The following is a 26,338-nucleotide window of genomic DNA, read 5'->3' as shown; positions in this document are numbered from 1 at the left end:
ACCCAGTAGAGGTCTTATATTTGAAAATGCACCATGAATTTGGGCATATTCAGATGTATTAAAAACAAATGTGCAATGTGAGTTCATTGAATGTGCACAAATGTTAATTTATTCTAATCCCATTAACAGAACACAGAGTTGCAAGTGACCTTGGAATCTTGGCGGTCTTCTAGTCCAGTGGTCACCAGCCAGTGGGCTAGGGACCACTGGTGGTCTGCAAGAAAATTTTGGTGGTCCACAGAGAAATGTCACCTCCAAAACACCCCCCAAAACAATTAATTCAGGCTGCGTTGAAACACAAGGCTGCACCACCCACATGGCCCACAGGAACACATGGCTTGTGTTGCTTGAATTGCAAACAACACAAGGTAGTGAGGGAAGGGGAGAAAAGGGTGTAGGGGAGAACTTGCCCCACTCGCACCACATACCTTGCCTGGCCACCAGGCTGCTTCTTTCCACTTCTTTCTTCTGCTTTTGGCTGCATGCAAGGAAAGCAGCAAAAGTCTTTCTTTCTCTCCCCCAAATTCCAACAGAAATGAGTCTTTGGGACCCTGCAAGACATCCTGCTCCAAGAGCTGATACAACAAGTCTCACAAAGATTCATTTCTGGCAGAATTTGGGGGAGAGAAAGAAAGGCTTCTGCTGCTTCTGCTGCTTTCCTTGCATAAAGCCAAAAGTCTTTTTCTCTCTCCCCCTGAACTGGAGATGTTATCCTGTGATCCCAAATAAAGAATGATCGATTGGTAGGAAAATGGGGTGGGGAATTTTCCTGCAGATTTTTGGGGAGATTTTTCCAGGGTCTCTGGTCCACGGGATTTAAAATTATGAATTTGGTGGTCTCTGAGGTCCAAAAGGTTGGCGACCCCCATTCCAGTCCAACCTTCTACTCAAGGGTTTTAAAAATCCTTGTCCTCCAATTCATTAAAAATTGGGCTAGATATTAATTTGTCATGTTTATAAAGGCATGAGCTTAAGGATATAAACTCAATCCAATAAGTAAATTTTCATTTTTTTAAAGTAACAACAGTAACAAATTTAAAATATGGGTCTTTTCTCCTCCTGAGTTCTTAGCTGAATTCATATTTCTGAAGAATAACTTCATAGAACAAAGACATTGACATCTCTATTAAAATAATGAAGTGTTGTGGGTTTTCTGCCAAAACCTTGGCCTTTTAAAAAGCAGTTGTTTTGAATTATTTAATTCAAACAGAATAAATTATTGCTACTTACTAGGGCAAATCAAAGATGAAATACAATTATTTATTAGCCACTATCATCCAATATTGTTATGCTGTTCAAACACTAACAATAACCAGAATACATTTTGAGTAAAATAAAACCTTGCTGTGATCATTCATTACCTTTCATGAATGTCATATTGCAGATACAATAGGTAGCATATGATGTGACAATCAATGTTGCCTTCGGGTATATTATAATCATAAGAGGAATCCAATATATATGCAGAACAATATTTTAAAGATAAATTAGAGAATGAGCAATGCTTCACAATATATGGTATTGATTAAAAATAGATAGTTAAAATATAGGCAACTTTTAATCTTACTGAAACAATGCAACTACTTTTATGTGTCTAACATTTTAAAGTTTTAATTTGGCTATCATTTTCCTCTATCTAAGGCATGTATGCTTTGTACCTTGTTGTTATATCAAAAACCTATTTTATGTCACTCAAGCTTGTGGTTACGATTCTTAATAGATCATAGCCAGATGGCTTTTTTAGCATCACCAAAAATTTGTAAAATAGAGAGGAAAAAATATGTTGAGATGAAAAAAAAAACCTTCCAAAACTGTGACTAAAGTAGGCATACTATCCTTTACCCCTTATAATATGATTGTATTTTTGAGAAGAAAGAAAGAGAGAAGGAAGGAAGGAAGGAAGGAAGGAAGGAAGGAAGGAAGGAAGGAGGAAGGAAGGGAAGGAAGAAAGGAAGGAAAAGATAGAGAGAATGATGGAAGGAAAGAAAGAAAAAAGAAAAAGAAAGGAAAGAAATGGAGAGAGAGAGAGAGAGAGAGAGAGAGAGAGAGAGAGAGAGAGAGAGAGAGAGAACACACATTATTCCTGCTGGAGTGCTCATTTAAGGTACCATACTTTCTAGCCTGAGGCAGAAACCCTCCCATACTACCATTTCTTAGAATGCTAGATAACACAGTATCAACAGTAGAAATCTTCACATTTCTAGGTTCTATCATATCACAAGACCTAAAATGGACACCTAACATCAAAAAAGTACAACAAAGAATGTTCTTTCTATGCCAACCAGAAAGCTCAAACTGCCCAAGGAGCTGCTGATACAGTTCTATAGAGGAATTACTGAGTCAGTCATCTGCACCTCTATAACTTGTTGCAACCCAACAAGACAGACACAGACTTCAGAGAGTAATTAGGACTGCAGGAAAAACAATTACTACCAACCTGCCTTCAATCGAGGACCTGTATATTGCATGTGTCAAAAAGAGGGCTGTGAAAATATTTACAGACTCCTCACATCCCAGACACAAACTTTTCAACTCCTTCCCTCAAAACGACGCTATAGAGCACTGCACACCAGAACAATAGACACAGGACATTTTTTTCCTGAATGCCATAACTCTGCTAAACAAATAATTCCCTCAACATTTTCTCAACTATTTACAAAGTCTGCACTACTATTACTATTAATCTTCTCATCACTCCTTATCATCCATCACCTCCCATTTGTGACTGTTGCTTGTATCTTTATGATTTATATTGACTGTTTCCTAGTATGATTTGATTGTTTATTGTACCCTATGACTATCATTGTGTTGTACCTTATTCTTGACTCCTGACAAATGTATCTTTTCTTTTATGTACACTGAGAGCATTTGCACCAAGACAATTCCTTGTGTGTCCAATCACACTTGGCCAATAAAGAATTCAGATTCAGAAGAGTAAACGGTCTTTCCCATACATTCATGTGAAGGCATCCAAAAGCTAGCCAAGTTATTTTGGCACCTAAGATACAAAATCACCAAAAGATAATTCTATATTCTTGGCAACAAAATGACAAAATTTGATAGCCAGGAATTTGCCACTCTTGAAAAATACTTTGAAGATTTATTGAACTACATGTTACTAGAAATAGAGATACTAGACATATTGCAGTTACTTCTGGATCTGCCTTTGTCTTTTGGATTATGAAGGGCCTTTGATTCTGTTTCTTCTATTGGCCAGTCTACTGTGGAAATAAATGTATTAAATTTACACTGGTAGACAAATGGTCAGCAACTCACTTAACCATTGTACTCTGAGTGTTGACTGTAATTATGTGATCAATGGTAGAATTATATATAATAAGATCATGTACTGTAAATTGAGAAAGAAAATTAATTCAACAAGTAATTATCAATGCTAAGAATTATAGTTTGGGGTAGAGACACACTTGTATCTACCTATCATTTTTATTAAAAGAAGAAATATTATTTGTTTTATGCCTTTGGCAAATAGGTATGTTGTTAGTCAAATAAGCAGCACTATACTATTTCTCAGGTATATAAACCCAGATGACATTTTTCATGTTTTCTGCCATAAAACTTATCATAAATTTCCCTTAAGATTTTCTTTATGACATTTTCAAGAATTGTATTTTTTCTTTGTTCCGTGATTTTAAAAAAATAGGCTCAAAACAAGTGCAATGGTCACACTGCACTAATCTCTATAGGTAGCATTGTTTATAGCTGTTACATCATTAAATATATTACATTCATGGAGAGCTAGCGCCTGAACATTTTGAGGCATCATATGTACTCTACAAAATCAATCAGAAAACTAGGCTAGCTAATGAGATTCCAAAGATTTCAGACAAGACCTGCAGCTTCTTTAGCCCAAACACTAATCTGGACACAATTGGATTCATTTTGGGACAATTTCTCATGTAGGCTCTGAAATTATTTATAAATGAGGTGCCAAGATATGGGAAGAAACTGTTGCTAAGGTATGTCTAACTGGCAGTGTGTACTAAATAGAGCCCCTTTTCCATGTAAAAAAGGCACTAAGGGAGATGAGTGGTACTTGAAACTGTTGTGGAGCGGTGGAATAACATGAGGCAAACACAGAGCGAACTTCAGCTTTTACTTTATTGTAACAATAAAGGGTTGCCATGGCTGCCGCGCTAACAAGGCAGCCAGCTGGTGGACAACAGCTGGTGCCATTTGACAGCTCCCTTTTATAGTCGGCTGTCAAACGGCATCAGCCAATAGGAAACATGGACTGAAGTGAAGACTTCAGCTCAGTCTTTTCCGAACGCCACACTCCTTTCCCCCAGAACGGAGCATGCGTAGTCTTTCAGATAACTCGGGCACTTGCGTAGGTGGCCAGATCTTCTAAGTTCTGACGAAGCTGCTGCTGGAAGGAACTTTTCTGCTTGCTGGGCAACTTCTGGTGCTGACGAAGCTGGCGTCTTGGCTTCAGGCATTTCTGGGCGAGGGACAGATGGCTGTTCAGGTAGGCTTCTTTGGGCGCCGGAGGTTTCTCTGTTGCAGGAACATCTTGAGGGCCATCTGCAGACACACTCCAATGCCTTCTAAGCTGATCAACATGGCAGCGCCAGATGCACCCGTCTTGCAGTTGGACCCTGTAAGACATAGGACCAGTTACCGCCACAATTTGCCCAGGCATCCACAAAGGGTGTCCTGCATAGTTCCAGGCATAGATCTGATCATTCTCAGCGAACTCCCTTGCCTGGCTTTTTGACCCTAGGGGTGTGACTGGGGCATAATGCAGATGGAGTCTGTCTAGGGTGGTCCTCAGACATCTACCATGAGAAGTTCAGCCGGAGACCTATTAGTGGTGGCACAAGGAGTTGTGTGCTGGGTCAGGAGATACTTAGCGAGCCTAGAGTGCCAATCTATAGGCCCAAACCTTGCCAGGGCCTCCTTAGCTGATCTGACTGCCCTTTCAGCCAGGCCATTGCTGGCAGGATGAAAAGGAGCTGTAAGTGCGTGCCTTATTCCTAGGTTGGCTAGGAAGACAACAAACTCACAGGAAGTAAACTGGGGGCCGTTATCAGACACGATGGTGTCAGGGAGGCCATGGGTAGCGAATATCCTTGATAGAGCCTTAGTGACAGCTTCTGAAGTTGTGGTGGTCATCAAGGTCAGTTCTACCCATTTAGAAAAAGAATCACTAGGAATGTACGCCCATGAATAGGGTCAGCCAGATCAATATGCACCTGGGACCAAGGGGCCACAGAATCTTCCCACCTGCCTGGAGTGGATGTGGGTGGAGCAGGTCTGGTAGCCTGGCATGGCTGACAAGCATTCACCCAACTTGTAATTTGAGCATCCATGCCTGGCCACCATACATAACTGCGAGCCAGGGCCTTCATCCTGACAATGCCGGGATGGCCCTCATGAGTCTTGAGTCTAAAAATGAGTCTTGCAACTTGGAAGGGATAACTACCCTCATTCCCCAAAGTAAACAGCCTTGCAAAGAAGATAGTTCTTGTTGGCGAATTTTGAAAGACACGAATTCAGAGGCATAAGGAATTGCTGGCCACCCCCTTCCCACCCAGTCAAGAACTTGGGTGATTACCTTCTCCCTGGAAGAGTGGGCAGTGATATCAAGGGCAGTTATGGGGAGTTTGAGATCGTTGATCTGGAAAACAGCATTAGTTGGTGCAGGATCCTCCACAGGAACAGGCAGGGGGCAGCAACTAAGAGCATCAGCATGGCATAGACTCATGCCAGGTCGATGAACCAGTGTATAGGAATAGGTAGCCAGAAATAAGGTCCACCTGGTCATTCTTGGAGACAAAATCTGAGGAGTTTGTCTTTCGCCAGACAGACGGCCTAACAGAGGTTTGTGGTCCATGATCAACTCAAAATAGTGTCCATATAGAAACTCATGGAATTTTTTGACAGAAGCAACTGCAGCCAAAGCCTCCTTGTCAATTTGGCTGTAGTTGCGCTCGGCTGGGGAAAAAGTTCTGGAGAAAAAGGCAATGGGTGCCTCAGAACCGTTAGGCAGTCTATGACTTAAAACAGCACCTATGCCAAAAGGAGAAGCATCTGCTGCTAAAACTAAAGGTAAATGTTCATTAAATTGTATCAGGACAGCATTGGATGTAAGTAATGATTTGACAGCATGGAAGGCATGGGGTTCCCTAGGTCCCCAGTGCCAGGGGGATTGCTTGTCCAAGAGTCTGTGCAGAGGCTCTTCAACAGAAGCTTTATGAGGCAAAAATGAAGCGTAAAAGTTAAGAAGTCCTAAAAAGGCTTATCATAAAATCCCTCTGCTTTGGAATCCTCATAGTACTTTGAATATATTTGCAAATATGAAAACCAATTCATCCGTATACCTTGTTCTTCCAATTTTTGCATCGATTTAAGTTCACCCTTTTCATCTAATAATTCCCCATAGTTAACTGTTTGTTCCTTTTTATAGATTATAGGATAAGAAAACGCTTCTATCGCCGATAACCAAACTGGAATTTTCAAATAACACTGTTTTTTATCTTCTCCCAATTCAACCACAGAGACTCCCGTATATAATGCCTTCTAAAATACCCTGTGTTTTAGTTCCTTGTACCATAAAAAAGCATGCCAGCCCAACAACAAATCATGACCTTCTAATGTCAACAATCTGGTTTTCCTTAATGTTATCCATTCTTTAACCCACGTCAAGTTTGCAGCTTGGTAGTACAACTCCCAATTAGGCAGTCCAAACCCTCCTCTAAATCTAGCATCCTGTAAAAGCTTTTAACTTTATTCTTGCTTTCTTACCTTGCCATATATACTTCAAAACAATTTTATTTAAATCCTCAAAATATTCTTTTCCAAGCCTAATTGGTATTGTTTGAAACAAAAATAAGACTCTGGGCAAAATGTTCATCTTAATTGTTGAAATCCTTCCTATTAATGACAATTGTAAGTTCTCCCATTTTTTCAAGTCTTGAGCTATCTGTTGTTTAAGTTTAATATAATTATTCTCCTTCAATGTACTACATCTTGATGTCAAATATATCCCCAGATACTTAACCTTGTTTGTAACTTGAATTTTTAACAGTTCTGCCAACTCTTCCCTTTGTTTCAACAACATATTCTTTGACAAAATCTTTGTTTTATCTCTATTTATTTTCAAACCAGCCACCTCCCCATAGACCTCTATCTTTTCCAACAGTTTCGAGGCTGTTTCTATAGGGTCTTCAAGATAAAGACTAGGTCATCTGCAAAGGCTTGTAGTTTAAATTCTTCCTTTTTAATTTTCATTCCTTTTATAGTTTTATCTTCTCTGATATTTCTATTCAACACTTCCAAAGTCAATACAAATATCAAGGGAGAAAGAGGACAACCTTGTCTTGTGCCTTTTCTTATATTAATAGGATCTGTAAATTCTCCCTCCATCATTACCTTAGCTGTTTGTTCATTATAAATTGCTTCTATTGCCTGAATAAATCTTCTAGCAAAGCCCATCTGTTCCATTAAAAGTAACATAAATCTCCAATTCACGTTGTCAAATGCCTTTTGAGCATCTAAAAATATCAAAGCCATTTGCTTTTCAGGATGTGCCTCATAGTATTCCAGGGTGTCCAGAATTACTCTCATATTGTCTCTGATTTGTCGCTTTGGCAAAAACCCATTTTGGTCTGGGTGGATAAAGTTATTCAAGTACTTTTTAAGTCTTTCTGCTAATATTGAAGCAAAAATTTTATAATCTGCATTTAGTAAAGAAATCGGTCTATAATTCTTGATTTGCAGTAGGTCCGCCTCCTCTTTTGGAATAAGTGTAATGTAAGCCTCTGACCATGTTTTAGGTATCATCTTTTTTAACATAACTTCATTCATAACTTCTAACAGTGGAATACACAGTGATTCTTGAAAGATTTTATAAAATTCTACAGGAAACCCGTCTGGACCTGGTGCCTTTCCATTATTTTGTTTCTTAAGTGCTTGACTTAACTCCATCATTGTTATTGACTTGGATAAGATTTTGATGGGTACTGATGAAAAGGTGATTAAAAAATTGTATGGTTATTTATTGCAAATTAAGCTTGAGGAAGAACAAGTTAAAGAAACTATGATTGCGTGGGGAGGAATTTTGGATATGGGATTGATTTAGAGAAATGGCAGAAATTATGGTCGCAAAATTATAAAATGACAATGTCTACAGCCTATAAAGAAAACTTGTATAAGATGTTTTATAGGTGGCATTTTCCCCGACAAGGATAGCAAGAATGTTTAAGAACAAATCCGAAAAATGCTGGAAATGTCATCAGAAACCTGGTTCATACTATCACATGTGGTGGACTTGTGAGGATGCTAGAAAATATTGGACTAAAATCCACATGTGGCTGGAAAAAAATGACAAAGAAGCATATAGACTTGAAACCGGAGTTTTTCTATTGGGAATACTACCAGATACTTATAGTAAAGAGTTGAAATATTTGATTGTAAATGTATTGACTGCTGCTAGGATTGTATTTGCAAAAAATTGGAAAAATGAGAAAATTCCATTGCAAGAAGAAGTTGTAAAGAAAATTTTGGAATGTGCTGAGATGAGTAGATTGACTTTTGAAATTAGAGAGCAAGAAGATAAACAATTTTATTTAGTTTGGGATCTTTTTTATCAATGGTTGAATGATGAAATATTAAAATATAAAAGTTAGATAATAAGGAATAATAATGACTTTATTTTCCTTTTCCTTTTATTGGTTTTTGATACTATATTTATATAATAGTTTTCTTTGTTTCTTTTTTTTTTCATATTTGGGATAGAATTGGTATGATTATAAGATTTGTTTTAGAATAAAATATTTAAAATATAGTTATCTCATAAAGGCATGACCGAATAAAAGTTTAGTCAAATTTTTTTTTTTTTTCTTTAATAGAGATACTAGGATTTATAAATTTGTATTGATAAGAGTATTATATAAAGTAACTGTAATTGTGACTATGAGGTGAATGCACAAAACCGATGGACCAACCGACTTACGGTGTGTACAAAAATATGGGGGAGCTGATACTTTTATGTTTTGTTGTTGTGTTTTTTATGTTAAAAAAATAATAAAAATTTATATATATAAAAAAAAAAAGAAGTCCTAAAAAGGCCTGGAGCTCAGTTTTGTTAGTTGGCGTGGGTGCCTCGTGAATAGCCCTTACTTTAGATTCGATTGGGTGAATACCAGAGGCGTCAATTCTGTATCCCAAAAATTCTACCTGTGGGGTGGCAATAGTGCACTTGTCTTTCTTTAACTTAAGACCATGCTGTCTGAAACGATCAAGGTCTCCTCTGACTCTTTGCAGTAACTGAGGCTTGTCGGGGCAGATATTAAAATGTCATCAAAATACGGAATTATGCCCGGAAATCCTTGAAGAAGTCTTTCCATTAAGGATTGGAAAATTCCTGGGGCTACACTTACGCCAAATTGGCGGTGCCTACATTTGAAAGCGCCCCTGTGCGTTACAATAGTTTGTAGTTCAGTGGCTGTGTCATCAACAGGGAACTGTTGATAGGCCTGTGACATGTCTAATTTAGCGAAAATGGTTCCTGGCTCAAAAGAATGTAGTAGGTGCTGGATAACAGGGACTGGATAGGCGCTGATTTGTAAATATTTGTTCAATGACGTCTTGTAATCCGTGCAGATTCTTATGCTCCCGTCTATCTTCAGGGGTGTCACTATTGGGGTTTCCCATTTTGCAAAGTCCACAGGCTCTAATACACCTTGTTTAATTAATTTGTCAAGCTCCATGTCTAATTTGGGGTGGATTGCAAAAGGTACCCTTCGAGGCTTTAAATGGATTGGTACTGCCTGAGGGTCCAAGTTGAAAGATATTGGGGTTCCTGAATAACAGCCCAGCCCCTCGCTGAACACATCAGCATAGTCATTAAGCAAGGTGTCCACTTCAGCATTTGTAGTAGAGTGGATTCCACTTATATGGAGGCCAAGGGCAGGGAATCAGTCTAACCCCAGCAGGCTAGGGAGGGCACCATCCACTACCACTAAAGGCAAGTGACCTTTAAAATTTTGAAATTATACAAAAACCTTGCCTTTTCTGATGACTAGGATGGTTCTGCCTTGGTAGTCATGTAGGGTTAACTGGCAGCCATGAAGCTTCTTCTTAGCCGTTCTGGGAAGTAGTTGTTTCAAGGTGCTCCAGGAGATGATGGACAGTGCTGAGCCTGTGTCAACCTCCATCCTGCAAGGTTTTCCTTCTATAGAAACAAAAACACTAATTTTATTAGAGCCTTTCTTAGTCAGCTTGGCTTGATAGCAGGTAGAACAGTCTTCAACTTGTTTTTGGAAATGTTGAGTTGTCTGAGGCTTCTGGGCAAAAGTCTTTCCTGCTTGACAGATCCTGGCTAAATGACCCTTCCTTTGGCATTTTAGACAAATGGCATTCCTGAACTTGCAGGATGCCTGAGGTGGTTTCCCCCACAGCTTAGACAAATGGGCTGATGCCATGGAGGTAGATTGGGGTTTGGCCTGTTTTCCCCTTGACTGGTTTTTTGCTGCCTGGGGTGATTTATATCATTAGCTTCTTCATAGCTTTCTTCTGAGGAGGCTTCATCATAATGGAAGGCTGAGCTGCCCTGGCTAATTGGATTTCCCTGAATTTCTGCTGCTGAAAGTGCTGGTAGTTCAGCAGCTTGAGGCTCTTCAATTGCTAATTGAAGGGTTAAATCCCCTTTAGCCAATAGACACCTTTGTAGCCTTAAATCCCTGACTCCACAAACTAGTTAGCCTAATAACATGTCTTCCAGATAGTCTGTAAACCCACAATGCAAGGCAGCTGTTCATAGGGCAGCCATGTACCCACTAATAGTCTCTCCCTCAGCCTGAATCAGTCTCCTAAAAGCATGACGCCTGGCAATTTGGAATGGCTTAGGGGAATAGTGGTTGGAAAGAATTTCCTGCAATTCTTCCCATGGAACAGTCTTAATTGAACGTGGAGCCAATAATGCCATAGCAGTGTCAAACACTGTGGCTCTGCAAAAACTTAAAAAGTAGGACTTTTTCCTACGGTCGGAAATGTCAGCAAGGTCTATGGCATCTAGGAAACAGTCAAATCAGTTTCTGTAGGACTCCCATGTTTCCGCTGTCGGTCTGAAAGGCAGGAATGCAGGGTTCGAAGTCATCTTGACTCAGTGGTGTGGGATCTTTCGAGGAAAGTTGAAATTCGCGCTCGCAAATAGTGACAGTAGCTCTTAAAGTGACATTCAGCTTGGTAGTGACTTCGGCTCTTTTTGTAGTGACTTCTCTCAGTGATTCTTTGCCCGGTTACCTCTTATAGGTATCCCATCCTCATCGCCAGTATTGTGGAGCAGCAGAATAACCTGAGGCAAACATGGAGCGAACTTTAGTTTTTACTTTATTGTAACAATAAAGGGGTTCCACGGCTGCCGCGCTAACAAGGCAGCCAGCTGGCGGACAACAGCTGATGCCGTTTGACAGCTCCCTTTTATAGCCGGCTATTAAACGGCATCAGCCAATAGGAACGGTCCATGTTCCCACTGGAAACACGGACCAGAGTGAAGACTTCAGCTCAGTCTTTTCCGAACACCACAGAAACCATTATAACAATCTTCTTAAAAATCTAATCTGTCTCCAAAATGTACAGTAGAAGGCATACAAAGAACCAGTTGTTATTAACAAAGATTTCCTGATGTTTACTGCAACATATATTTGTGTAGGACACTGTTTCTGAAGATATCTAATCAAATCAATATAATCAATTCATCAAAAAGACTTTAAACACTGTGAAATCTAAATGCATTTTTGTGTCAATATGAACACTGCTGACAGGCAAAAGTTGTTATCAGATAAAAGTGTGCAAGATGGAAAGTCTTATTGAGAATATTAAGGTTTGTGAACATCTTCACTTTTACATTTTTTACAATCTAAATCGCAGTGGAATGCAAGTTCTTTGATGCCTGTTAGATCCACTTTTTATGAGACAGAATTTTTAATATTAGAAGTCGGATAGTACCAAGTAACTTCTGAATCCCAATTGATGGGGGAAGGGGAACCAAACAGCATTCAGTTAAAAGAAAGCTATGAGTCTTCTGACATAGAATTTTTTGCTATACTCTTCTGCACTCATTTTGTTTTCTTCATCAAAACTTTATGGCACCAATTTTCATCTTATAATTGCCCATCACTAGCAAATATATTCACAACAAACAGTTACAAAAAGTAATGAGATAGTAGTCTTTTGTAATTCAAAATCCTTTATTGAAAGAAATACACGGGCTGGGTTCAGTCTGAGCTATTTCCCTTTCTGTGAAGGGAAAAAGTATATTTATCCAATGCATTCTTCATTTGGTTTACATGAACAGACAGTGGGGAAAAAATCTGTTCTGTTAAATGGATCTGTGTTGGACCCATGATAATTCCATACACAATTAATTTTACATATGATTCTGTACCTTGTACTGTATTCATATTATATATTACAAAATCATATGCAATATAAAGTCCAATTACTGTGTTCATTCTTCAAGTTAAACTGTAATGTTCACTGAGTTTTGGTGCCCAATTAAGCCATTGTGGTAGGTAAACCTAGATTTATGGCCTAGCATGTTGAGTGAACCTTAGTAATTATGGATTAATTAACAAAACAATAGCTTAATGTAGTATGTGTAATAACAGTTTTGTGGAATTAGAAATCCCATAATATTGGGATTTGATTTTATAACAAACAGATGTCAAAATATGTTCCCCTATGAAGAATTTCAGTGAAATCATGTACTATCAGTAGCTGACCCAGCTCATAGTTCTTAAATGTTATTCAACAGGCTTATTACAACTTTGATTTGTTACTTTATCATAGGTTATACCATTTGTGGAAATTTTCACAATACTTTCATTACTCAAGATGTCAGTATTAGTAATCTTTGAAAAATTATGTCTATACTGGGCAGTAGGAATCAACAGTTAGTTATATATTTTTGTATCTGGAAGAAAAACTAATTTGTAAACGGGAAAAAAATTAGAATACTATCACAATACAGATAGTTCTTGAGAGTGAGAGTGACATTTGAGAGTGAGACACTTTTTTTGCTACAGTTGCTAAGCAAATCATTGTTGTGACTCCGAGGCAGTGCAACCATCATAAATACATGCCAGTTGCCAAGCACTTGAATTTTGATCGTGTGACTATGTGGATGCTGCAATTTTGTAAGAGTGAAAACTGGACATAAGTCAGTTTTTTCAGTACTATTTTAACTTCTAACGGTCATTAAATGAATGGTTGTAAATTGAATACACTTGTACAACAATAAAAGAAAAAAGTCTGTAAATATTTCAAGGTAAACAAAAATGTATGATGTAACAAAAGTATATTTTTATAAAAATATAAAAAAGGTTAACCATCTGAACCTATCTAAAAAACCACCCACCACCCTATATATCTTTTTTAAAAATCAGAGTTGTTGCTTTTCCTATCTATCTTTACTGCAATCCCTCTGAAGTATTATTGAGTATCTCAACTGTTCATTTCCCTATAGCTTAATCCTCTACAATTCTTATTTGTTCCTCCTTAAAAAGATAGTGTATTTCTCTGCTGTTTCTCAGTTCTGTCCCTCAGTTGTATGCAACTACCACCAAGATCTGCTAAAGTTCATGACAATCTTTACTGCTGCTCCTTATATGAGATGGAGGAATATACTAAATATCAAACCTTAGATAGGCCTACTATATCCATTACTTTATTATGTAATACATTGGATTGGATCCAGAGATGAATATAGAGGCAGATTTTTAAAAACAATAACAGAGTTGGCTTATTTTTTTTCTTGTAGCACTTCCTTAGTTTCTGAAGACAGAATGCTTTGGATGCAGGAATAGGAATTAAGAAAAAATTGCCCTGTCTTCTATTCCTTCAAGATTTTTCCAAACTCAAGAAAACTGTTCCCTCGAACATTATGCTTCATAAAATCAGATGATATGGAGCAATGGTGGGGAGGGACAGCAAAATCGGATCTTGCTCATGTTCTTTCCTTAAGGCTAAACTGATCAAATGAAAAATTCATATCACTCTGCCTTATTGTTTTCCTTTAATTAATTGCATGTTAGCTTAGCCTGGGATTCCTATATGCATGGAAATTCTTACATTATTATCATTCCTCTGTGTATGCATTAAAAAAAAGTTGGTGACAACAAAGCTTTTTTTTTTTTTTTAGCAAAGTCATACCCAGAAATATAAAATTTTCTTTAAAAAAAAAGTTGGGGGAGCCAAATTCTTTTCAATTTTCTCATCCCGTGCATTGATCTTAATTGTATCATTCTGTAATTACTATTAATTAAAATTTTAAAAAAGAAGAAAAAGAATGAATCTGCCTCATGTATCTTTAGGAAGCTTGGCACAAATAGGTCACTGGACCTGTCAAATATTTGTTCTAATTCAACAAAACTCTCTTTAATGATACACTAATATATGCTAATTGTTTGAGATTCTCTACAATTTACATGCTTGATACCAGCAGCTTAGACTTTATCAGTTGTATAATGCCCCCATCCCCCCCCCCCGCAAAAAAAAGATATCCATGTTTCTTTTGCTACTATTTTGCTAGCCAGCTAAATTAAGACTGCTCTCTGATCACCAAATGAGTGGTCTTTGCGGGACCAAGGAAGTGTGTGATCAAACACAGCATCCAGCTCCTTTGACAGGTTAGCAGCTGAGTTCGTTTTGTGTCTGACATCAGCAGCAGGAGGGGCGGAGCAGTTGAGGGAGGGTGTGCATTTACATTGGTTGCCAGGGAAACAAGAGAAATTGCAGATCATAAAATGTAATCAGATTTGGACTGGAATCACCACAATATCTGAAAAGCATTTTATAGCCCTCTCTATCATATAGCAAAAGGAATAAATTTATTCTGATTTTTATGGATACTTGAATCTGTTTTACATAAAAGACATTAATCTGAACTTTTAACATAGCAACTAAAAAGAGGATGGCAGCCTTAAAGGTCTTTGACTGTTTTTTTTTTTTTTGCTTCTTTTGGCTACCTGGCTTTGCAGGTATTGTTCTTCTACCCCCAAAAGTTCCTGTTTCTGAAGAGTCCCACTTCACAGACATCAGAAAAGATGAAACACATTGCTTTAAGCAGATGCCGAGACTTGATACTGTGGGGGAACTGTCTCAATCATTGAGGACATATTTGGTCCTTAGGATACAGAGAAAATGTGGACTTTGGTGGTTTTATTTTGACTTGGGATAGGGTGCAGCATCTTACAAGCTAATCAAGTCTCCGCAGACAAAATGTATTCTTTCAGTTTTATACATTAATGAACTTGGGGGAAGAAGTAGAAGTTAATTTATTATTTGGTGAAAGTTTTGCTTCTCAGGGTTTAGCTGAAATGGGTTTGCTGAATTGAAAGAAGTTGGCTTACCTCTGCCCATCCTTTCCACACAAAGTATTGGGATTAAATAGGACAAAAATGTATCTTTGCAAAGTACCCTAAAGTCCATTATCTGGAGGCTGAATAGATAAAATATTTTTTCATATCTGTGTGGTAGTCAAAGAACAGTTTTAGAATATGTGCTGCAAAGTGCTCAGATATTAAATCTGTCTATGCAAGATATTTTTCAACTCAGAGGTTTAAGATTCTGCCAGCAATTAAATGATAACTAAAACTTAAATGCCATTACTTTATGGTGTTTGGAGCCCTACAATCACACCATGATTTTGGAGTTTCTATAATCCAAGTTTTTGAATACTACAAATACCCCATGGTGCTCCAAATGTGATATTTTGTTAAGAAGCTGGTATAATTAGAATCAAAACTGTGATGTGGAGTAATATCCCAAATTATATTTTGCTCCTTCTGGATTTGTCTCTTTGATCTAACCTAAATACTTTATTACCAACTAGAAAGGATCAATATTGAAAAGTTGAATCATTATTGGTATTAGCAAGCATTTCTTGTAGCTTTGGGATTTGGCCAAGTGAAATCAGAGCTAAGACAGACATTTTTAGATATTGAGGAACAAAATGTGTACATCTGTTTTCTAAGAGTAATTTATTTTGCAGGTTAGCCCATTAGTGTCTATGAGTATCTGTGCCAGATACTTAAATCAAATCAAAATATTTAAATATAGAAGATCTATGATGTTAGAATATTTTGTAAAGGAAATATAAGAAGATTACATGCAAAGTTTGGCTCTGTTCATGAAAAATTGTATTATTAAAATTATACTCCATTTTCTTTTATATTGCATTTTCTAAAAAAAAGCCATTTGTACTCATTAATTCCATTGATAGCTAATTTTACAGAGCAAGCAGATTTTATCTAGAGTTTCCATTGTCAGATCAGAATGACTTGCACTCTCTAAACAGTTATACATTTTGTTATAATGTCTGTAGCATTTATGCAAAGGCAAAAGTTTCGCTGTCCAGTTGTGTCCAACTCTAGGGCAAAGTGCCCATCTCCATTTCTAAGCTGAGAGAGCCATTCTTCTCCAAAGACTTTTTATATGGTCTTGTGGTCAGCATGGCTATATGCCAAAGGTGCATAGAATGTCATTACCTCCCCACTGACATGGTATCTATTAAACTACTCACATTTGCAAGATTTCAAACTGCTAGGTAAGCAGGAACTGGGACAGAAATGGGAACAGCATTCAGGCCTTGACCCCAGGCTGTCAGCTTTCCAGTTGACAAGCTCAGTATCTTTAACCACTGAGCCATTGGGCTCATTACTTCGCTTTGTATTGTTTTCTTGTGGACAAAAATAGTCCTAAAAAAGCACCAATTTCTTTGTTTAACTTTTCTGGTGGTCCAGTTTTCACAGCTATATGTTACAATTTGACAACAATTATTCCTGCATGAGGAACTTTTTTTCTGCAAAATTGATACCTTAGCAAACATCTCTAAAAGAGAGTGATTGGTCCAAATTCAGCTCAGCTGGCTTCATGGTTGAGGCAGGACTAAAACTCAAGGTTATCTGATTTTTAGCCTGGTGCCTTAACTAGCATGCCAAAATACTGTTATTATATTATACCATGTCACATTACATTACATTGCATCAGGAATGGGATTCTACCGGTTCTGTCTACTCTGTAGAATCGGTTGTTCTGAAGAACAGCAAACAGAGAGCAAACATAGAACTGGTTCTATATCTGCTGCTGTTTTGACCTACCCACCCACCTGGGGTCTTACCTGACCTTTATTTCCTGCTTTTTCAACTGCAGCTGCTTTGCGCGACACAGCTGTGGTTGAAAAAGCAGGAAAAAAGTGCCTTTTCAACTGCTGCACACCTGCGTGCAGTGCTGCTCAGCTGTCCAGGCAGCTAGCTGACGACGATATACACATGCACAGCAAAACATAAAATCACCGAACCAGTAGTTACACCGGTTGGATCCCACCCCTGCATTGCATTATTATTTTAGTATTTTATTTATAGTTTATTCTTGTGTTAGAGACGTTGTACAGGATTTGGAAAAAGTACCCAATTTAAAATATAAAATAATTTGTATTTTATAATTAGTTTTATTAATGCTTTTAAAATAGTATCATATGTTGCATTTTATTGTTGTATGGTGAAAAATAAGCTAGACCACTATATTGGTTTATATTTTCTGTATTTCTTTGCTAGATAATGGCTGTAATTCACTGAAATTTAATAGTTTCATTATATATCTGCCCAACTTATTAGGCATGCACAAAATAATGACTCTCCTTATCAGTAACAGAATAAATCAATAAATCAATAAATTTAATTTTATAAAAAAGAAATGCATTCAAATACATACCCTGCAATCCAAAACCCTAAAAAGTATTTATAAAAATTTCTGAAAGCCTCCTTTTTATTTTATAGAAATTCATTTATTTTTGATTATGATCTTAATAGATTTATTTAAGTCAAATATCAGAAATTTCTGGTATCACATACGTTACATTGAAAATGAATTCTGATTCTGCTGAGCCTTCCCTACCTATCTCATGACAACTTTATGCATGTTATCTATTTGTGGAAATATTCAATTGCTAAACAATGTAAACAATTAGCAGTGGAGAGAACATTATGTATGCAAGTTGTGATTTGTACAAAATAAAGCTGAATATCAATCTAGTAAATACTTGTATACCTGCACACATAAAACAGGGGACAAAAAGAAAAAAGAAAGCTAGTTGTAACAATGGCTGATCCTCTTATTTTTCACTGAATTTATTATGCAGCAAGGAAATGATTTGCAATAAATTTGTCCTACACCTAAAATTACCTCGGGTGAAATTCTGAATGATAACCTGAAACACTTGATGTCAATAGAATAGTGATAAAATATCAGACCTTTATGAAAAGGTTTTACCAGAGAAATTTTCCCCAATTTCAAGGGGTCAAATGGAGTGGGTGGGGGATATGTCAAAGCTTTCAACTGAAGCTCAGTCTGTACCAACACGTGGAAGTAATTTTTTGTATATACTTTTGCTATTCTTTATGAAATTCTCACTGATTGCTCGCCCTCACTCCCCCACCAGCCAACAGTCAAATCCTTTTGCAGACTGTCTTCCTCAGCTTTCATGTTACATTTAGTAAATTAACAGTAACTGTCAAATTACACTGCAAATAGAAGAATATAAGTTTGGGGAAAAGTCAAACTTACTTGCTTTATGCCTCAGGCCTGCTTGATGGAATAGGCAACAAACGGATTCTGGAGAGAGATTTTGGATAGGAGTAAGGAGGGCTTTGATTTTATCAGGTGCACAGAGTTTTTTCTATCACATTTTTATACATCTTCGGTCTATATTTTGCATTGCTTCTGACAAGGCATATTAGGACCATGAGTAAGAAATTCTAGTGGAAATCAATTAGTAAGGACAATTTATTTAAAAACTTGAATCTTCAGTGGGATAAATTGGCAAGAAAAGATGAATAAAAGAAAACAGATGGTTTTATGCCCAAAATGAGTGATTATTATTTAGAGGAATTACTCTTAAGCATATATATAAATTTTAAAAGAAAAATAAAAGAAGAGCTTACAGTAATTAAAGAATATAATTGTGAAAGAGAAAGTTAAAAAAAAGCTCAGAGGAACTGTAATCTATGGAGATGTAAGTTAATTACTTAATCACTTGCATTTGTAAATCTTATTGGAGAAGAAATTACTGTAGTGGTTAAATTACATATACTTATCTGCTAATAGCCTTGATTAATCAGCGATCCTAATCTGTCATCTTGAAAGCCAATATTAATGGCATCAATCTTGTAGAACAATAATAATGGTTAATAAAAAAAATATTGTCCATTTCATGTCCAGATGTTCAAAAAAGAGATGAAGAATGCATGGGACCTGGTTCAGCCAGAAGACGTTCCAGAAGTAAGTTAACTCTAGGCTGTTAACTCCTTTAAATAAAGTGCAATTCTAAACAAACTACATAAAGTTTGCAGCTATAATTTATTTCCTTAAAATAATTTGGAACCCAGAAATTTCCCAAGCATGGATTAATGGTTTAAATAGCAGTTTTCATCTTTATCTATCTGAAAATATAATATATTTTCAAACAATATGAGAATTGATCAATATTATTGATTTTTCTCTTTGATTAAATCAACTTTTCCTTTTTTATTAGTATTTCTAGGAACAAGGATGGGTGATGTAATGGAAACATAGAGACTCTGGTCCTTTAATTTCCTCTCTGTGTTCCAAATGGAATTTTACAGGGAAATGAAACTCCAGCAAATAAATCCATTTTATCATTTCAAAGGAAATTTGCTGCAGAGCAGACCAGGGCAGAAGTATGGAGAAAAGATAAACATTTTACTTAGTTGGTGGAAAAGAAGAAAAACAAAATAATTACACTCAAAATATTTAACTTGCAAAATTATTTTTGCCTGAACTATAGTTGTAGCATGAACAATGACCAGATCTGTCTGCTTGGTGTGTTTTTTTTTGTATGGACAATACAGGATTTTGACTTTTTATATTTCAGTAGCTATTTTGCTCTAAATCCAGAGAGGGGAATGAGTGCACAAAGTTAAAAGGCACCTTGTGGATAGGGATGAAATTCTCAATAATACCATTTATAATTCAAAGTGGCCAATGATCTCTTTGAGCTATATCAAAGGAAGAAGGCTAGGTAGGTTTATTTCTATGATTAGCATGCTGCCTTTCAACAGTAGCACAACTTTTAAATCATGACAATTTCCATGGCATATCAATTTCCAGTAGAGAACATGCCACCATCAGTCTCTGAATTCCTGTTCGAATCTATTTGATTCCAGGATGATTGTTGATTCCTTTCACTATTGGCTCCTTTCAACATCAAGCATATGTATCGTATTTTGACTGAATAGTGAATACTTTTTTTGTGCAAATCATCATCTGTTTACCTTAATGGTTGAATATGCACTACATATGTATTCAGCATCCCTGCAGCAAAGTACAGTACTCATTGAATCATTGAGGTCAGAATATAACCCGTACATCCAAACCTTAACAATTTTATCAAATAGTAGGTTGTGGTCTACTTTACAAAATTCCTTACTGAAGTCCAAGTAAATTATATCTACAGAATTTTGCTGGTCCACTAATTTTATCATATTGTCAAAGAATACAATAAAATTTGTCTGGGATGTTTTTTTGACATGTTGGCTTCTGGGTATGACTTTGCTTGCTTCGAGGTCAGATTCATTGCTTAATTACCTTTTCCAGGATCTTCCTAGGTATTGATGTCAGGCAGATAGATCTGTAGTTTCCTCGAATCATTTTTTTCCTTTTTTGGAGTTGGGAACCATATCAGCTAGTTCTCAGGTATCTGGTTGTTCCTGCATGCTCCAGGATTTTTGAAAGATATAGCTCAGAGATTCTGAGATCACATCTGCCAATTCCTTCAGAATCTTGGGATGTAATACATCTGATACAGGTGATTTGAACCCATCTGGAATAGATAAGTATTTATTATTTTCTTGCTTATTTTGACTGGTATTTGCTTATTTTGATTTGCCTTTTGACTTGACACCCTTTCAGGTACCTCAGTACTTTTCTCCTTCAAAACAGTAAATTATTTTTAATTCTATGGAATATATGCATGACTTTTGGAAATCTTCCCAAAATTTGTCATCTGATGCACATCAAAATCACCAAACCCATCAACACAAATACACACATGAAAAGAGTACACATATTTAATTTTGGATGGTCAAGGTTGACTCCTTCAACTTTATTATTATATATGGCCAATATTGTGAGATAATTGGATCAGGATCAAACAAGCTACTTGTCAACTTGCCAATGAAAATTCAAAGATCTTGTAATATGATGAGGTCATATTATAGTATAAACACATGCCCAGTAAGTAGCTGAAAACAATATATTAACAATAATTTTACCTCTTTAGACAAGAAATGAAGTTACAACTTACTACAGGGAAAGCAAACTATTCGCTAGTTAGCAACTCTCCTATGCCTAATTAAAGAGAAGAGAAGAGAAGAGAAGAGAAGAGAAGAGAAGAGAAGAGAAGAGAAGAGAAGAGAAGAGAGAAGAATATTTCTGGTGTTTGCATTGCAGAAAAGTTTATATTTAAGAGGCGCTAAGACAAATTGAAAGCTAAATATATATGAGAGAAAAATTATAATGCAATTCATGAGAAGGAATCTAAGAGAAGTAAAACTTTTAAAAAATAAAAGAAATTATGATTATAAATAGATATCAAAAGGTTACAAAATGAATCCACTAATTTTTCTCTCACAAAGTGTTCTTCAATAATATGTTCATTACCATATCAATATTGAATTTAATCAGGACAATAAACTGCAGCCATGGCCAAAGGGCACAACATTACAGAGCTGAATTTATGCATAAATAGCATTTGTATGGTGCTGTGATTTTCCTGTAGATCAGAGATAAAAAGCATATTTAAGTCACTCTTCCACTTATGTTCAGTCATATGTGTAAATAAATGCATGGTTTACAGATTTTCAGTGTGTCTAATGTGAGCTTCTTTACAAGGAAACTTAACCTGGGTAAGTGCAATATCCTTTCAACTTCCCACCTTGGGAGAAATGGTTTAACAGAATTTTCTGCTTCGTGTGGTCTTTGAAAGCTGCCCACAACACTCATTAAATGCAGTTCTCACCATTAATCCTCCATATTTATTAGTATAAAAAAGGATTAGAGGTGGGAAAAAAGGTCAAGGAAGGGTGGCATGAATAGGCAATTAATGGGGAAAAGAGTCATAAGCAATAAGGAAAGTGTGTTTGGTAGAAGACATTTTCCCTCTTACATTTAGACCATATTTTTAATGAATTGATGATATATGCAGAAGCTATCATTTAGATATTTCCATTTTTTATTTGTGGCATAATATATATGGAGATAATAAGGGTGGCAGTGGTAGGTACACATTTAATAGAACAGCCAGCTTTTTAATTGATCAGTTTTAATTAGATCACATTAAAATAAGTGAGACACCAACCCTCAGTGTTTAGAGTAAACAGACTATTGTCTGGCTTCCAAACTGTCCATTTAAAATTTAAAAAATCTTTAATAAGCTGTTGGGATTTGAATACTATTCAGAATGAGGTCAATATTTTTTTCTGGACACTATGTCACTGGAATGTATTCATTTCACTGCAAACACAAACACAATACGTGAAATGTTTTAAACTGAAATGAATGGATTCTCTTTACAGAGACCTTAAAGTAGGTGAAAATGTTGTAACTTTAATCCTCCTAGCTTTTTATCAATTTCTTTAACCCCTTATATTGGCACTGGTTAATATTGTTTACTATATGCATTGATAAATATTCCAGCCCATTTGATTTATTTAAAAAACTTCCTCTGTGTGAACACCATATGCATGGGAGATACATACGTAGTACCCTGTTTCTCCAACAGTACGGCCTCCCCCAATAGGAAGTCCCAGCATGTTTTATAGACATGAAATGAAATTAAGCCCCTCCCCCCCCCCAAATTAAGGCCTATATTAAAACATGCGAAATGGGGGGAAGTGGCATGGGGGCCTTGCTGTTAGGAAGTACTTTTGTTGCACACCCGGATATGGTGCTGCCTGCGTTGACCCTGATACAAAGTGCCCCACCAATGCCGAGGTCAACATCCAAGCTGTCGCCGCCCGCCTGCCTGAAGATGCAAGGGGGGGAAATTAAGTCACCCCAAAAAGACGGCCTAGCCATTTTGGGGGGGCTCAAAAAAAAAAAAAAGACCCGGCCTTATTATATGAGAAACACGGTAGTAGTAGAATAGAGGGAAATCTGACTTCAATGGAAGAGATCTGACTTCTTCATTAAAAACTTATTTTACCCCAAAGAATCTCATTAGGGTGGGTTCTGACTGGTTCTATAGAACCCCTTGTTAACTTTCTAAGCAGTTTGGAGAACTGTAGTTAGAAGAAATCTCCTTTTGTTTTTTCTACCCTTATTACATTCTTGGCAAACAGCCTAGACTTACTGTCTCCAAAGGAGGATTTTTTTTCCTTAAAGGGGAAGGGTTGTTTTAAGCTATTTACACTGCTGTTGGGAGGAAATACTCCCCTGGAAATACTTCTTCTTCGCTAGGTAGAAAGATTGACATTCAAGTGTGAGTTTACATACCCTTTCTGAGTTTTGGTCTAAAACTGGTTTGGGGTGAAGTTTAATTCTGTGCTTAGTGACACTTAATCCTGTATTTATTGATGGAATAATTTTCCCTATTCAGCTTTGTTTGGAAGGAAAAAGATTAATCTCTGTTCCTGAAAAGAAACTGGGTTGAGAAATCTGCTAGTTCCTGTGTCTATTTCTTCTGGTAATTGGTTTAACAAGCAACAGCTCCTGTTGTGATTTAATTATTTATATTGTGTTTGAACTTTTTCCTGCCTCATGGTTTCTTTTTCTATCTCGGGAGGGGGTCTTCCTTCTCTGCTTTAATGGTATCTGGAACTATCCTTTTGGGGGTGTACTTCCAAGAGGCAGGATGCAAACTTGGTACTGATTTTTTTCACTGCCTTTCTGGGGAGCATGTGACCTTTCCTTAAATCTGAATGATTTCCTTAGGATATCTTATGAGATGAGTAAGACCAGCTGGTATCTTTAAGTGGTGCAAATGGATCTAAGGATTGCTTCTCCTGGGTATGCTCTTTCTGGAGAGCTTAAATGACCTCTCTGCTAAAAGGTTTCACTTTATGAACAAGAGTTGGCTGCTGATAGTTATCATTGCATTTTAACTATTTTAATTCCTCAAGGTGCTCTGGCACTTGCTTGATTTGTAACTCTGACTTAAACTCTCATTTAATCTAATGATTGGTATTTAGGGCAGCTTTTTGCAAGCAAAGAAGCTTTTTGTATTTTTGTACATGTAATCCTTGATTTACAACAGTTCATTTAGTGACCATTCAAACTTACAATGGCTCTGAAAAAAGTGACTTATGACCATTTTTCACACTTACAACCGTTGCAGCATCCCCACTGTCATGAGAGGCCAGGTGAGAAGAAGCACCCCTTGAGGTGAGTGATGTCGAGTTGGCCCTACCCACCCAGTCACATGACCACCAAGCCACACCCACTAACTAAGCCACACCCACAGAACCAGTTGTTAAAAAGTTGAATCCCACCCCTGCTTCCAGTTATAGGGATTTTTTCAGTTACACCACCACAACGGTTTTTAATCTACTTCTGAAATAAAAACAAAGGACACACTAAGGAAAAGAAAAAATCTGTAAAAGTTTTAACAGAAGTGATTAAGCGGCAATTTTAAATGGAAGTGTCACATTAAGTAAGGTTTTGCTTTTTTTTTATTACTGGATTCTTATACGTGATTCTGTATTTTGAAACTGGACTGGTTTTTTTTTTCATTTATACTTATCTTTTCTTCTCCTTTTTGATTTTGTAATATTTTAGGCTAGAGGCTCCCTTTAGTTACTTAGTCATCTCCTTTTTAAAAATATTTCTTTCCCTTTTGGGGGCGATTTTTATTACGTTTTGCTTGGGAAAGTGGGGGGAAGTGAGAGCAAAGAAACTTCGTAACACTGCCAACTAGAGGCTTGAAAATGCTTTATTTCTTGTGATCAGACGAAGCTGAGAAAGCTGTGAAAGAAAGAACTGAGACTCCTTTTCAAGGACATTGCTATGTGATAAGATAGAGGGAAGAGCATGGGAGAATCTTACTGTAGGTGCTCTTCTGGATTTCTATCAACAGCTGGAGCCTGGTGTTGAAGCTTACAAAAAGAAAAGGTGATAAGTCTTTGGAGAAGAGAGTTATAATAAGAACCTTGGATAACTAAACAAAGTGCAGTGTTTTGTTTTGTTTTTCTAAGTTGTGCTACCCCTCCTTACCAGATTTACTGTATTTTTTTTAAAAAAAAAACCTTAATCTTGTAACAACAATCTGGGTTTTTGGCCTGGTTGGAGCTTGTTTTTGTCTTTTTTTTTTTTTTGGAAGTCCAATCTCCATGTTTGTTTTTTAATTTAAAGGGAAAGCCTTAAAAGCCTTTTCTCTTTTCCTTCCTGGCATTTTTTGTTTTTTTTATCTACCTTTTTGGTTCATTTTTATGCATTTTTTTCTATTTGAGACCTTTCAATTGGATTAAGGTGTTGAAGAACCTGAAGAATTTTTCCCCTTCTTTTGTTTTTTTAAGTCTTTTTCTTTATTTAATTATTGATTGGAGAACCTGAAGAAACTTCACCCCTCCCTTTTTTTATTACTACTGGGCTTTTTTTTTTTCTCTCTACCATTTTTATTTTTTACTTTGAATTATAATTGGCTACTTCACAATTGGATTAAGGTTTAGAAGAACTTGAAGATTTTGAATTGTTTAAAATGAGTAGGAAATTTACAGCTCCTGGTTCCTCAACTTCTACTTCTGCCTCTCCACCATCTGGAGGACAATGTTCAATACAGACAATGTTAAAGCAAGAAAAAGAACAAGAAAAAGTGACTCTACAGATGATTATGCAAGGAATTCAAGATATCAAAGCAAAATCAGAGACTATTGAAAAGAGAATAGAGAACATAGAACAAAGAACAGAGAACATTGAACAAAAAACAGGGAAAACTGATGAAAAAGTGGAGAACATTCAACAAATGATGTTGAAGTATGACGAGAGATTCCAAAAACTTGAAGAAGATAAACAAAGAGACAAGAAGATTGGAGACATTGATAATAGATTAACTGTGGTTGAATAAGATAAAAGTGGTATGCTGAGATGGGAGATGGACAGATCAGAATTTTATCTTAAATTTCAAAACATAGAGGAAGAAAAAGGACAAAATCTAGCTGAGATAATGACAGAAATATTGTCTGAAGCTTTGGAAATAACTGAAGAGAAGATGATGGATGGAATAGATGAGGTATATCAAGTCTTTACAAGATATGCGATGAGAAATAGCTTACCAAGAGAAGTTCATATTAGATTTACAATG

The sequence above is a fragment of the Pseudonaja textilis genome, chromosome 8, assembly GCF_049901715.1.
Source record: "Pseudonaja textilis isolate UNSWEBS1 chromosome 8, rPseTex1.2, whole genome shotgun sequence".
Classification (NCBI taxonomy): Eukaryota; Metazoa; Chordata; class Lepidosauria; order Squamata; family Elapidae; genus Pseudonaja; species Pseudonaja textilis.
This window is presented reverse-complemented; position numbering follows the sequence as displayed.